The following is a 14160-nucleotide window of genomic DNA, read 5'->3' as shown; positions in this document are numbered from 1 at the left end:
TGGACAAAGTGCACCTTTGTACGAGGTATCCGGGCAACACTAGGATGCATTCCTGTGTGACGATAAGAAACACAACAGGTCTAAAGTCACAATGTGTGTCACTTGCCATGGACCGGGCAACATGTTAAGCTTCTGGACAAATACTGAAGAACTGAAATAATTAAATGGGATGCATCCCCTCCATGTATGACGTAAATCCCTGAATCAAATTCAACAGTGCCACTTTGTTGAACAGCTTACTTCATGAAATGGTCTCAAAGCAACCCCATCTGCATGAGTTCTGTGTGGGGGACAGAGAGAAAGGGAGAGAAAGAGTGTGTGTGTGTGTGTATGTGTGTGTGTGTGTGTGTGTGTGAGAGAGAGAGATATTTGAGTGGGCACACATGTGCGAGTAGTTTGAGTGGAGTGAGTAAAAATGCTGAGTCATTCTGGCTAAGTGCAGCTTCGGGGAGTAGGTCATGCACCTTCCATCTTTGGATGTGAGAGGAGTGAGTTAGAACTTCTGCAACACTTAACTCTCCGTCACCCTAAAAATAGAGTTACCTAACCCTAACCCTATTTCTGAAAATAGAGTTAGGGTTCAAATAGAGAGGGAGGCCTTCTCTGGAAACTGTAAGGAAGTCATCACATAGCTGGACTGCATCTGGTCACTCTGTACTTGTAATTTCCCACAATATAAACCGCATTGTGTATACGCCGCAGGACAGTGTTTTACGCAAGTTAAAAGAAACAAAACCATATTAACACCATATTAACTGCCCCCTGTATTAACCTTATAGCTGAAGAAATTTAGCAAAAGTAATGTATAAACCGTGGCTAATAGTTGGGAAATTACGGATAGTGTCCTTTACACTGTCTACTGACGCTCTGTTAAATACATTGTAGTGTTATTGGTTGGGTTGGGTTGGGTTCGTTCAACAACAGCAATTTTACTGAACTTATAAATCTCAACAGGTGAATGAGATAGAAAGCCTCTGTTGGCATAATTTCCAAGTAAAGCATTACCTTGCACTTTCCTAAAGAGCAGTATATCAAGGAATAAGTATCCGCACATCAGTAGATCACATTACATCGAGAGGAGGACTGACGTTCCACGCTGCTGCCACTGTTTCACCAGCATGCCATTCTGCTGAGTCACCGTCCGTCTGTGAGTGCTGCCTGCAGTAGCTGATGCTGTGTCATGGCTAGTGAGCGCATTTGTGTCAGCCACATATCCGTTAGCATTGTCAGTGTGAGTCAGGGGAATACCTCAGATAGCACACAGGTTCCGGAGATAAGATTCTATTGTGACAAGACTCTCTAACGTGACACACACCGCAAGAGTTTACGTTTGACTCATAAAAGGAATTCAAATGCCACAATGATATAATAAAAGCTCTTGACCTTACTCGTTTTTACTATCTGTGTGTGTGTGTGTGTGTGTGTGTGTGGGTATATTAATCCTACTGAGTTGTAAGGCGGTCCCCTCCTGAGACTGCTCTGATCTCCTAAATCCCTAGGTGAGAGGTGGGCTTCTCCAAACATCCACACATTTACACACAGGCACCCCATAGCACAACACATCGCACCTCACTGGCATCTGCCCCATAGTCCCCACTTAGCACAGCACACAGTTACAGTTACACTAACCACCGTACCAGTATCTAAGCTATGGATACATACTCATTCATACAGTAGGTTTGAAGTTAAATTCCAAATTCTCCAGAAATGGTTCTATTGCATGCTTCATATATGGCACCCCTAAATGGCTCTTTAAACCATTTTGAAGAGTTCATCAAGGAACCCTTAAGGGTAAGGTGATGTCTGAGAATAATCTCAAAAATGTGGAAAGAACACAGATTTTTTTTAGTTTGACTATCAATCAAACTAAACTAAATCTAACTAGATTGAATTGCATCTGTTTATCATAAGTTTTGTCTTTAAAAAAGGGGGAGTTTCTCTAGGTCGTTTTTCTGTTTTTCTGACAGGCAACTAGAAAAGGGGACTGTCCCCTGAAACTGGGGACGTCTGGTCACCCTACCTAGGGGTTCTTTAAACCCTGCATGGTTATATGGCACCACAATAACTCTTTTTTGTGTTTTGCAATGGCAGTCATAGTGAAACTTTTAGATTTGTTAAGGGCCCCTCTGAGTCAGATCTGCACCAGTTGCCGCCCATGCACTCTTCTGTGAAACGCTGTTGCACAAGCTGTCAGCTTCAGGTAGATTTCAAGTTTCCTGTTAATACTTACTGGCAGACACCTTGAATACATTAAGTGAACAGAGAAAATGCTACCACACTTGTGCTATATTATGAGTTGTTTCGGAGGAAACGCGTGTCGTAAATGAATAATGCAAATGTGTGATAGATAACTGAGGCTCGTCCTGGCAGTGGGTGAGGGTATGGTGCTGGTGCCAAAGGTCCCTATTGCAGGCCTGGGTTCAGTTGTGAAGGGAACACCTCTCATTCCTCACCAGCTTCATATACGTAGTAACCCACAGAGCAAACCCTGATCTCTTGGGCCCAACAGTGAAGGGAGGGGCCCAAGGTATGTGTGCCTCAGGGGACGGGTCAGCTTCTCACAAAGTCACCAGGAAACCAAGTCTGACCTCGAGATTTGGTTAAACAAACCACACAGATGATGGATGATCCATGAAAACGGTGTCATAAAAAGTCAAACAAACACACAAAACAACAGGTAAGTGTGTTACATTAACAGCGACAATATAGTGAATTCACACACACGTTTTTCTCCTTGTGGTTCAAAATGGCCAATCCCTTTCTAAATCTCCTTCAATCTCTTTGACCTTAACCTAGCTCTCACAGGGGGGGGGTCCATCTGTCAGAGCCCAGTCCAAACAAACCACAGTAGACCTACAGGACAGTATACACGCAGGTCAGTTGTACCTCTGTCGCTACGTGAGGCCTCTCCTGGCAACACGGATCAGGAAATCAGACCCTCAGCAGGCATTACGGGGGCATTACAGTGGAATAGAATGCTGGCACCGCTGGAGGAAGTATCGTGCACGTCCATTTGCAAGTCTAATGGGTGAGCGCAGACTACAGAATGAGCCACGCCGAGGGGACAAAGGATTGACTTGTTGTGGGTCCCCCACTGTCCTCCTAGTGAACAACAGAGCTAAGCACACAAAGGCTGTTCGTCCTAGATGGCAGCTATAGTGGACTACTATTGAAATATTGTGGTGCATTTTATAAAAAAAAAAACCGAAAAAAAAACAGAGGATGTGTTTCACCTGTGCTTGTCTAATTGTTTTCTCGTTAGCATCTGTGCTAAAATGCATGGATCAGCGAAATCTAAACTGTAATTTTATTGTCATTAGTAATTGAAACCATGCATATAGTGCTCTGTGTGCAGGGAAAAGCACGTATACTGTTCTTATTATATGGATACTTTCACCAGGGCGTTGCACAATGCAGCTTTACTGTTTTCATGTTTACCCAGTAAATCCACCACAAGCCAGGCTAAGCACATTGTTGTGACAGAGCGGGCGTTTGAGGTGCCTAAAGAGGCGTTTTGTTTGTGGATCCTCCGCACCCCTCCTTGCTCCCCTGCTGTGGGGGTAATGTTTCACATGTGCGCCTCCGTCTGAGCATGTTTGCTTGTTAAACAGAAACACAGTAGGGGCGTATGTGTGTGTGTGTGTGTGTGTGTGTGTGTGTGTGTGTGTTGACCTGGGGAAGTATGTCTCTGTGGGTCTACATTCTCAAATCTCAATCCATATAGGCTACAGGGTCACAATGGACTGAGAGGTCATGTCCTGCACTGTCATGGCTTTGCACACTTCTGCAATGTGATAACATTTCACACAGTTTTGTGCGACATTTCAACACACGTTTGTTGCAATCGCCACAACTGTGGAACATCATTCTCACCCTCGCAGTAGAAAGCTTCATTATAGCGAGGCGGTTAAGCACAATCGTGTATCACTTTGTGAGAGAAGCATCACATTTGGTAGAAAAACACAGACAAGGGGTCTGATTAGATTTAGAATTGTAGGTGCCTCGGATTTGGCCCCGGGCAGCCATGGTGGCCGTTTTTTAAAAAATAATTGTGAGGTGATAATGAAAATAAAGAAAATGTATAATATAAAATGTAGCTCCTGTGATAGTAAATAGTACTACAGGTATATGCAAAAGAAAAAAGGATCACCCCACACCATTGGACTACACTTATAAGCTTTTATTTCTCAGCAACACGTTTTGCCATGCGCTTCCTCAGGCTCCTCAGTAGCCTACTATATGCAAGTTCATGTAGTGTGATCTGAATTTGTGTAACATTTCGTAATTTAGCTGACGCCCTTATCCACAGAGACTGACAGAGCCTCCAATGAACCACATTATAATCAATGAGCCAAAATCATATTTGTTTTTTTTTTACAATCTGTATTTGAGGTTTCTTATTTGATTCCAGCGCAGAACTGAACAAGAAAATATTCCATAAGGCTATGTATCCTCCTGTGACAAACTTGCCTCAATATCTTCAACCTACTGCTAATAAAATATAATTGTTAGTTAGACAAAGTGAACTTCTCCCCACTGTGCAATGTAGATGGGGATGCTACAAGGACAGGAGTTCAAACAGCCCCTGTACCTGACCATTTATTATCATCGTCACTGATTGTAGTTTATCTGTAATTAGCTTCTGTTAAAGATTGTCATATACACAGTAGGTACCCTTTGCTCACCACACAAGATTAGCACACACAATAGACACACATATCTGCTTGTCACTGTTTGTTCCATGCCTGGCTGCTGAACCACTGTTCAGTCCATGCCATTTCTCTAGTGCCATAAAAGTAAGAGTATAATATCACCAACCACTCCTAACACAAGGCCCACCCAAACTTATCAGCAGATTAGTGACAGACTGCCGCATGATTCATTGCATAATAAACGGACATACGGTAATAAGAAGAACAATAGGAGGACTTTGCCTCGCTTAACTTCACTACATTTTAGGCAGTAAAATGGACGTGGACATTTTGGCATTTAAAATGAACACGTAAGTGAACTAGGCTCCGATTTGGCTCAGAAATGGTTATATCAGCAGACATTACAGACACAAACTGATTAAATGTTTACAGGAGCGTGTCCTCTCCAGTCCACTGAACACCAGCACAGACTCTTCCATTTTTTTGTTTTTGTTTTCCAAGATACTTGTTTGTTCAGTCAGTGTAAAGCGCATTGAATGACGATTATGTATTATTACGTGCAATACAAACAAATGTGACTTTGACAAGAGTGTAGCACACTCCACTAAAGACTGAAGATATCTATAGCACACACTTGTATCCTCACAACCACAAGAATCGCACCCAGGTCGACTGACTGTCAGTAGGTGATGTTACTGCTCCACCACGTTTGATTGCTTATTGTCCAACATATTATCACCCCCAGAAACAACTCATCAAGCTCCTTTGCCAGCACGAACCGTGTCCATTACGATTTTTGTACAGAAAACATTGGAAGGGAAGAGGTAATGCAAATGGTGGCAGTCAGAGGAGCGCATCACACTTGTGCCGAGGCTGGTGCGGGGGGCGGGGGGGGTGCATCTCGTGTCCGCCAGCGGTCCAGTCAAGCCTGGCCTCAGGTGCCCTGCTAGACGTATTGATGATGGTCAAATGGAGTCAAATATGCTGAGTCTGACCATCTGCTGGCGTACCTGACACACACACACACACACACACACACACACACACACACATACAAAACAAGCCACTGCACCACCTCCACCAGATCCCTGGCACACTGGAGCACAGGTTAATGCTTTGCTTTTGTCCTCACTGTCTGGGTTCTTCATTAAGTACAGAGAGGACAGAGTCCTTCTGATGAAGTTGCAACAACAAACTGCCCCCCCCCCCCATCCCCCACCCTCCACCCCACCCCTTAGTGGACACTGGTACTGACTAGAAGGTCTTCCTAACAACACTGTGTGACACTTTGAGATTGCTGACCAGGCGCTCGGACAGGCACTTCACCCAGAGTGCTTCATATGATAGCCAACGCAGCTGCGTAGTGTTTTATCGGACCTGCTTAACATGTACAGTATGGGGAATGTTTGACCAGCATGGGCACTGAATGATTCAACGAGCAGGTGGCTACAGAGTGCACCTGATGCTGACCAGGTGCTGAGCTGACACTGGCCCGGTGTCGACACACAAACAATTCAGAATGTTGATACTGAACATTTTGGATTGTTTATAAAAAAAAAGTTCAAAGACCAAAAGCACAAACTCAGTGTTTACTGAATTTGAGTGCAGGTCAGGTTTGGGGCCTATTGCTTTCAAAAGATGGCAACTGGATCCAAAAAAGATGGATGATAACGGAGTATGCAGATGAAGTGAACATATAAACTGAGCACCATGACCAGAGAAACAGTTAAGTAGGATTGAGACACTGGCTCTGGCTCACCTGCTCACTTTGGAACATACCAAAGCTGTAGGAGCTTCACATCCAGGACAGTGGCATCGGGAGAGCGATGGTAATGTAGCTAAGCATGGGCTCAGGGCCGGTCCTCCTATATACGCACACTACGCAAGTTGCGTAGGGCCCCGCAATTAAATGAAGGCACGGCCCTCCCCTGTCTCACCTTGAGCCTGCATTAAAAAGATGAACGTGAATCCAAAAGAAGAAGAAACTTCACGAGAATGAACAGCCGCTGGAATGTGTGTAGTTATCAAACCATGGAACGGACGCAAAATACCGACTGCTGTTCCCACTGTTCATTCTCGTGAATCCCCTGATCTGTCTGCAGCTTGCTTGCCAGCCTTTCCCTGTCACAGCAAAGCTGTGAAATATAATGGTGTGTTCCGTTTGCAGTTATTTTTTTGTAAGGGGATATGTACAGCAAGCATCAAAAGCAAACGAAAAAAAAAAAACTGTCCATTTATAGCTGTGAAGGTTCTTTACGGGGAAAACATTATATTTCGTAACTTCCGAAGACATCCAAAATGGGCTGGGATGATTGTATTGGGAGCACTGAGGTATCACATAATATATATTTACAAAAAAAAAAAAAAGAAAACGGTTCTATTTTGGCCCTCAGAGTTCAGGTAGGAGGGCCCCTTAGCAGGATTTATCCTCGGGCCCCCTGGAGGTCTGAACTGGCACTGCATGGGTTTGTATGCAGTACCCTGAGTAGTGAGTTCAATTGCCACTTCAGGGAGTATGGCCCTGCCTCCGCCGAATAGGTTATGTTTTCATCTGGGTTTGTTTGTTTCTGTCTCTCTGTCTGATTGTTTGTTCGCAAGATAACTCAAAACGTTATGGATGGATTTTGATGAAATTTTCAGGGAAGGTCTAAAAAGACCCAAGGAAGAAACAATTACATTTTGGGAGTGATCCGTATCACCGTTTGGATCCAGGAGGTGGTTATGTTTTCGCTTGGTGGAGGTTTTCGCTCTCTGAGTGCTTTTCTAGTTACTCCTGCAGATTGAACATAAATTGCTTTGGATAAGACTATCAGGCAAATGAATCAACATAAAGAGTGAAGGAGAGCCAAAAGACTGCACCACCAATCCTCTCCGAAGTGCAACTGCCGTCCCCTGCCCCCACTGTCCTAGAACTATCTGAGCTCCTATCAGTCATCTTCACACCCATCGTTGGCTCCAACACCCTAACCCCTGATGAAAAAGCGGCCTAATCACCCGTAATGGACAAGCAATAGATACTCTGTGTGAGCTGGCTATAGTCAATCAGACCAAACGATTGGGAGGAGTTGCACTTGGGTGTACATTTACATTTGCACATTGAGCAAATGCTTATGCTCATTTTTAATTGAAATTGTTTATTCATGGGAATTTGATTGAGCAATGTCCTAATAACAAACTACAAAATACAACATCAGAATCATAGAAGAATACAATCAAAATGTAAGGACACATGAAGAAAAATAAAGACTCAGGCAACTTTAGTAAACACAGGAGCAAATATATTACCCTGGTCCCGCCCAACTCTTTCACAAGGTGATTGATTGATTGGGACACATTTACAACACTTGCAACACAATGGGCACTTACTTTGAAATCATTGGCCCAGCCAGACTAATCACATTGATCAGAGATTCCTAATGTTACTTCCTCATTTGCCTAAACTTTACAAACTGACAATAAACAACATTAACAGTCAGGAACCAATGTACGTATGTGGGTCTACCTTTGCGGTAAATAATTTTCAGCATTTGTCCAACTGCATTTTTTCATATTTGCAGGTGTTGCTGTTACTGTTTATCACAATAAGTTTTGGTTTAATCTTCCCCTCTCATTGCTGATTGGCCTGACATCTGTCCTGTCTGAGGGAAACTGTTATGAACTGTGGGTTGCAAGACTAGATCTCACTGAAAGAAGATCTAGGTGGGCAGGGCCAGGCTATACTGTACCATATAAAACACACTTGAATTGATGAACTGATAAAAATAGGGTTAGTCTCAGACATTCTTGCAGTTCGTTCCATTTATGAGGTGGGGAAAAAGCTGGAAGCAAAAGTCAGATCTTACGTATTGGTTTCAAGGGAGATAAAACTCTGTGCCCTGGTTTTGTGACATATAGACTTGAACACTGAGTTGTTTTAAGTCATTATTATGTTAATTATATTACAAGGGTATCGTTACATTGTCAATTATATTACAAGGGCATGAATACACTGTGCCCAGAGCAAGGTACAACGGTGGATGATGGGAATTGAACCCACAATTTTTCTGGCTAATGCATGCTAGCCAGCTCTTCAGCCACTACGCTACCACCGCCCACCCTTAGAAAAAGGGTTCTCATACACAACATTCACTTGGTATTTTTAAACTGTGAGCAAGATTTAAGCCAGAGTGAAGCATAAATGAAGCCATTTACACTGCCTACGTCTCTGCCTCGACACTGACATTGTGTTTATCCATGTGTTTTTCCATGTATGCTTCATACATATGCTCTAAAAAATGAAGAGAAGCACAATATCTCTGGTCGTAATCAATATCAGCGCTGCCTGTGTAGATAGCATTGGCCTGCATCGATCTAGGGGCGCATTTCGCAAAACCATAGTTGCTAACTAGCTAAATTTCCCATTGCCAACCAACTAAGTTGCCAACAGGTTAGCAACTGGTTTTGGGAAACGCACCCTTGGTCAGGATCCATTACGGTCACTATTTAAAGCATTTTGATCAATGGTGCTAAGAGGCTAGCTTGACTGTGCTACTCTGCTTCTAACACTCCATACACAGGAGAGGATCAGATCCTCTCCAGCTCCAGAACTGGTACAGCTTGACTCTGAAACTGAAGTGGTCCAGGTGTGAAACTGGAGTAGTCCAGATGTGAAACTGATCTATAGTCCAGCTGTGGAACTGGTTTATTCTAGCTCTGGAGTGGATGTAGCCCGTAATGCTGTAAACGTAACGTGTTGACCTTGCATATTTTCTCCCTATGGCTCTAAGTCAACATGTGGCTTCTATTACATGCTCCCTGGAGCTGCATGTGAGACGGACCGGGGCTTGATGAGGTTGGGGGTGGGGATAGGGGTGCCTTCAGCCACCTTCCGCCTTGTCTCGTCTCCAAGCATTGGATAAAAATAACCTATGGCTGAAGCCATTCTCCATCCTCCCCCTTCTCTCTCTCTCTCCACACTCTTCCCCCTTTCCCTCTTCTTTCTCTCTCTACCCTCCTCTCTCTGTTTCTGACATTGTCCACTGCTCCTCCTCCTCCCCACTCTTCGCACCTCAATCATTTCATCTTTCTTCTCCTCTGCCCCCCATGCCTCTCTCTATCTCTCCCCTTCTCTAGTGTCCACTCTTCCTCTCTCTCTCTCTCCCTTTTCTACTTGTCCACTCCTCTCTCTGTCTCTCCCCCTTTTCTAATAGTGTCAACTCCTCCTCTCTCTCTTTCTCTGTCTCTCTCTCCCCTTCTCTATTAGTGTCCACTCCTCTCGGTGTGTCTCTCCCTCTCTCTCTCACTTGCTCTCTGTGTGCTGTGTGGCAGGTTCAGTTACCTGATGAAGGTCATGCTGTTTCTCATTTTATTCCCAGTGGGAGTAGCCTTGGAACATCTTGCCAGTGTTTCCATGGTGATGTCAGTCTGCTATTGAATGAAATTCTTTGTGTATCTGAGACATGCATGTCTCTCTCTCTCTCTCTCTCGCTCTCTGTTGCTCTGTTCGAAACGGGAATAACGGCTGCCTTTTAAGACATCTAACTGGGGAGCGAGGCAGCAAGGACGGTTCGAAAAATGATTTTTGCTGCCTAACATAATCTTTGATTTCCTGAATAACGGTTGTTTTTGGATAGCCTGACCAGCCAGATCAAGATGTAGGGTCTGAGAACTCACCGTATGGGCTCAATCGGTGGGGTGGGATAACAGTTGTCTTTCAAATTCCCTCTTCACACAATAGGATAGCGCTAAACAAATCATCTTCTTGTTTTCAAGTTGCAGGATGCTTAATGGTCGCGTGTCAGTCATCATTATGTTAAGCCCGCCCATACACAATGTGATTGGTTCGGCGGTTTCTGCCTGAGCCCAGCTCCCAAGTCAAACGGAGAGTTGCTAGACTACCCCAGCAGATTTTCTGCCACTGGCGTCTATTTCTAAGCTAGTTTTTGGAGGGAGCATCGATGCAAACTTCATGCTCCCTCATACCCATAATCCTTTGTGGTAACATCTGAAACGGCTGTGAAAAGTAAACAAAGTCGGCGGATGACATCAGTAATGGCTGCTGAATCTGTTTAAATGTAATTTCTGTGACATTATTTAGATTTGTAGATTTGAGATGAGAAACAAACTATCTGATTATACCATTGTTGTAACCATTAAAGCCCTCCTTGGCAGGATTAGCTATATTTCCCCCTCAGCTGGAGAAAGTGTGCATGCTATTTCTTATTAACTGTGGAAAAAAGTAACAATAAAGCACATGGATTTGTTTACAAGCTAGTGAAATTGTTAGCATAAGTTCAGCAGAACAATGTGGATATTACAAGGTAAGAAACACGATTTAAAATGAGTTTCCTGTTTCTCACTGGGACGGTAAATCCCAATGTTGCAATGTTGGTTTTCGGTCTGGGGACGCTAAGCGGTCGGTGTAACGCTTTGCAGTGCTTTGTTCTATTTGCAGATTTCACATGAAAAGAATGAAAAATTGGCTTAAAAAGTTCATATCCATTTTTCAGACTACTCGGTAAATTGATGACTGTTGCGTGTTTTATTTTTTGCATTGTACGCTTGGGATTTTCTCCTAAGAAGTTCGAAAGTCAAACAATGACTCAATATTCTTGGACTGAACACTGGGGGTTACCGAGGAGAGTTGCGTTGTGGCCCAGAGGTTTCACTTCACCCGATGTCTGCTTGCGTTAAGAATGGGATGGCATTAATGAGCTTACTCTTGTCAACTTGTTGTTAAACAGCTTCTGTAGGCATGTTGGTGGAGAGGTTTTTGTTCATTGGTAGGGTTGCTCACATTTATATTCAAACTGTCATCAACCGTGAACAAATGCTATCATAGGCCTATAGGCGACATCAAAGCATCCACGACCCTGCACTATAGATTGTCCATTTGCTGAGAAGTCTGAAAAATGGATAATGAAAGTTTTGAACCCATTTTTCATTTTTTTTTCATGTAAAATTCTGCGAATAGAACAAAGCACTGCAAAGCGTTACACAGACCGGAAGCGGGGGAAGTCACCATATTCACCGGAACGGATCATTTAACCATCCAAATGACTACTAAACTCTAAAAGCTAAAAGCTCATTTTTGAAAGATACATTTAATCCAAAGTCATGTCTGTGGGACAGCTCTCTATTTAGAGAGGGAGGCAGCAGGCAGCTGTCTTCCATTTCAAACTGAGCTTGTGTGTGTGTGTGTGTGTGTGTGTGTGTGTGTGTGTGTACCGTTCGATCTACACAGTAAACTGGGCCAATCAATTCTAGGCAGAAATCAATTTATTGTGAACATTTCCTTGTTTTTGAAGCTAAACTATGTAAACCGTATTTAAAAACACATTTGTGGGTGATAGACTGCAGGATCCAGTGGATACTGGACAAACCACGCACTGCACCCCGAAAGGCACTTTGACATGGGAAACTTCTCTCTCTCTCCCTCTCTCTCCCTCCCTCCATCCCTCTCTTTCTCTCTCTCTCACACACACACATATACACTCACACAGTTTGTCCAGGAGGCTGGATAGAATTCACTAGCAAGGTCATTTGACATTCTTGCAATGTGGTGTTGACAGCAATACACACACATACTTCGGTCACATGTTACCAGATAGTACCATTGAAATACCTTTAACACTAACATGTGAAACATGTGAGAGGCCTGACAATCACTACTCTTTTTAGAAAAAGGAATATAGCTACACGTGTTACATATGCACACACACACACACACACACACACACACACACACACACACACACGCATGCACACCATCACTCTCTCTCTCTCTCTCTCTCTCACACACACAAACACACACACAGAGGCCAAGAATCTTTAACATGTAAAATTGAACCAGTGCACTGTGCCAATGATAGATTAGAGATATGAGCACACTTAGGCATTGTTTACATGTGCTCATATTGAGACTTCCCGCCACCTAAATAGGTACAGTATGTTCATATTTAAAAACTCTCATTCATAAACATATATTACAGTAACGGTGAAACAGGAACTTCTTATTCAGATGGCACTGCCACCTTCATTAGCATAAGTGTACCGTAATCTCCCGACTATTAGCCGCGGCTTACATTGATTTTGCAAACTTAATACAGGGGGGCAGTTACTGTAATATGGTGTTAATATGGTTTTGTTTCTTTTAAATGGCATTAAACACTGTCCTGCGGCTTATAATGTGGCTTATATGCGGGAAATTACTGCATGTGTACAGTATGTTTGTATGTATGTGTGTATGATCAAGTATTTCCTATAAGATAAACACAAGTGTGGTCATGTAGAAGATATGACATTGGCATGTGTATGTTATACTGTATGTCAAAGTCTTTCCTTTATAAACATGAGTGTGTTAATATCCATGTTCATTTTTAAGACTCTCCTACCATAAACGTGAGGGTGTTGGTATGCCTAGATCTTAAACGTGAGCATATGTGAGTGTATAGTGTGTGCGCGCATGTGTGTGTGTGTGTGTGTGTGTGTGTGTGTGTGTGTGTGTGTGTGTGTGTGTGTGTGTGTGTGTGTGTGTGTGTGTGTGTAGTTGTGTGTGTGTGTGTGTGTGTATATAGTGTGTGTGTTGGTATGTTAAGGGCTTGCAGCGGGGCCTCAGCATGGAACGCAGGCTCCCTCAGCACATCTCCAGGGAGAGGGGGCCGTAAACAGCTCGCATGCAGGGAGCCGGCTGATTGGCCGAGACAAACACGCCCGGCCAGCCCCGCCCACACTCCTCTGCTCCTGTGATGTTTAATGTTACATAGAGTACCTTCATAACCACACTCTCTCTCTTCTCTCTCTCTCTCCTTTATTTCTCTCTATCTCTCTCTCCGTGCTCTCTCTCTTTCTCGTTCTCTCTTCTTTCTTTCTTTCTTTCTCTATCTCTCTTTCTCTCTCTCTCTTTCACTTCCTTGTCTCAATTACACACTTTCAATCTGTTCTCATGCATAGAGAACAGCCTTACAGTCTGTTCTCATGCCCCCCTTTTATTATCACAGAAACAATAGAATGTATATCACACACTACCAGACCACCAGGCAAGGTATACCAGATATGCAGAATGACATTAACAGAGGAAAGGTGAGAAGATATAAGGAGAGAGAGAGCGAGAGACTTCGATTTGAACAAAAAACGCTAGTTTAACACCGTCAAAATACCAATAAAGCCATATCTGGTTACATTGCCAAACACCGACCCACCTGAGGCAACAAAGTGAACTTTTTCTGTCCTGCTTACTCATTTATCCAAAACCTGAGCCAAGAGAGAGAAAAAGAGAGAGAGAGGGAAACATAGACAGGGTGTAGAGAGATCAATTACACAACAATTTAAGACTGAGTGATGCCGGGTTTGTTTACATTCCTTTCCCATGAAAGAGGCCCAAGGATGGATGAGAAGATGTCGAGATCTCTCGCTAGGACTCCTCACTAGGTTGGATGGGAAGATGTTGAGATGTCTCCCTAAAACTCCTCAATAGGTTGGAGGAGAAGATGTTGAGATTTCGGACTCCTCACTAGGTTGGATGAGATGT

Source organism: Sardina pilchardus, chromosome 13 (genome assembly GCF_963854185.1).
Source record: "Sardina pilchardus chromosome 13, fSarPil1.1, whole genome shotgun sequence".
Lineage (NCBI taxonomy): Eukaryota > Metazoa > Chordata > Actinopteri > Clupeiformes > Clupeidae > Sardina > Sardina pilchardus.
Note: the sequence above shows the minus strand (reverse complement) of the source record.